Below are 2,201 nucleotides of genomic sequence, written 5' to 3'. Positions count from 1 at the left end.
GCCGGGGAAGTCCGCGCTGGGTCCCCTGCCGGCCGCCTGGCTCGCGCTCCGCCTCCTCCTGCCTCGGCCTCCCGCCCCGCCCCCTGGGCCGTCCAGGCGAGAGCACAGCGGGGGAAGGGCCGGGGTCATGGCCAGGCTGGCGCGCAGTCTTCAAGATCCCGCCTCTTGGCCACGGTGCTCCCACGGGTGACACCCGCCCACCTCCTGTGACGGCCACGGGTAGTGCTCACTGCAGCCAGGTTCTGTTCTAGGCGTCGCTGTTCTGAGGGCCTGAGCCCAGAGCTTCCCCTACTGAGCTACCTCTCTAGCCTGTTTTAATTTTAACTTATTTTTGAGATTGGGGGGGGGGTCTCCCTAAATTGCCCAGGTTGAACTCAAATTTGCAATCACCCTGCCTCAGTCTCCCAGTCTTAAGATTGTAGATATGTGTTACCAAGCCTGGCTCCAGGAGCTTTCCAGGAAGATCTGAAGGCCACTTTTGAGCTATGTCACTGTCACGTGAGGGGCAGTGTGGGAACTGAGATGGGAGCCAGCAACAGGACAGAAGGAGACTGAAACGGCTTTCTCGGGAGTGGGCGGGTTCCCAGACACCCATGCGGGTTGGGTCTGGGCCTCTAGGAAGCCTTTCAGAGTGCTGTGGGGCGCATTCACCCCCAAACACTCCAGAACCACCTTAGATTCCTTCAGTCTCTTGGGATGGGTGCCTTCTGTGTGCCTGTCAGATGGAGAAACCAAGGCTCACAGAGACCTAGACTTAATGGATAGCAGGGCCACTGTCCCCATGGCTCCCGTGTCCCTTTCCCTGTTTCCAACTTGCCTGTAAAATACCCTCCCTGCCATGGGGCAGGGATCAGGCCTTTTGGTGGTGGGGGTGGGGGTGTCACCAGGCCTAGAGACTTGCTATGGGTTGTAGGAAGTGAACAGTCTGGAATCTGCACCTCTGCCCTGTCCCCTAGTTTTTTTGTTTTTTGTTTTTTGTTTTTTTTCGCCTTTTTATCCGTACCAGGGATCGAACTCACGACTGCCTGCTTGCAAGGCAGGCGCTTATGCCACTGAGCTAAATCCCCAGCCCCTCCCCTTGCTTTTTGAGTGGTTCCCAGAGTCGACTTCTATTCCTTTTCCCTCTCTCTGAGCTCTACACTGACATTCCTGAGCACCCACTGCCTGGCCTCAGGCCCTGGCAGGGCACTACAACTGCGGGGAGGGGGCTTAACAGTCAGGCCGGTCTGCAGCCTTTGGGCTTCTGAAGGGAATCAGGAGCGGAGAATAGCTTGTGAGAGTCTGCTGTACTGGGAAGTCTGTGGGGTAGGGGAAAGAGGGCATAGCCTCCTACCCTGAGAGGGTGCGGGTCTGGCTTGAGGGACCCTGCATCCTGATCTAAGCAGGCAATCAAAGCAAGTGATGGATCTCGGCAGCCACATACCTCGGGGCCAATGCTGCAGGCCAGGGCACACCAACTCTTTGTAAACTGAGGTGGATGGTCTTGTGCCCTCTCCTCCAAAGGAAAGTCTTTGCCCCAGAGTACATTGCGGCGGGGTGGAGGGATGGGGAAGAGAAGGGGAGAGGAGAGATCATCTGGAAAGCCCATGCCACTTTAAAGAAAGATTGTGCCCCTAGGTCCCACTCTGCGGTTTTTTTTTTTTTGTTTGTTTGTTTTGTTTTGTTTTTTGTCTTTTTCCTTTTTATCGGTACCGGGGATCGAACTCACGACTGCCTGCTTACAAGGCAGACGCTTATGCCACTCTGCGGGTTTTGTCTAGGCTAACAGCAGACACGGAGGGGCTTAGGAGTTCGAGGCCACGTGAGATGTAGTGGAAGAAGAGGCAGATCTCATTAGGTTTCTCTTAATTTATTTATTTTGAGATTGTCTTGCTACTTATTTCAGGCTGACCTTAAACTCATGATCTTTCTGCCTTAGCCTTCTCAGTGCTGGAATTACAGGCTTGTGCTACCACGCAGGCTCAGGAAGGTCTCCTGGAGCATTCGCATCTGAAGAGCCGGATGGATAAGGATGGGTTAGGATATTCAAGAGGCCAGCAAGGAAGCGTTGTAGCTAACTGCTTAGATAAAACCAGGGGCAATCGACGCACTCTATTCTCTCTTTCTCAGGTCTGATTCTACTTGCTGCTAAAGCTGATTAGCGCTGGACAAATCGAGCCTTAGCAGTTGTGTTTTTTTTTTTGCAAACTCCATATCCGCCA

This window comes from Cavia porcellus, unplaced genomic scaffold (assembly GCF_034190915.1).
Source record: "Cavia porcellus strain 051 isolate PalLab524CR breed Dunkin Hartley unplaced genomic scaffold, mCavPor4.1 scaffold_14, whole genome shotgun sequence".
Taxonomy (NCBI): domain Eukaryota; kingdom Metazoa; phylum Chordata; class Mammalia; order Rodentia; family Caviidae; genus Cavia; species Cavia porcellus.
Note: the sequence above shows the minus strand (reverse complement) of the source record.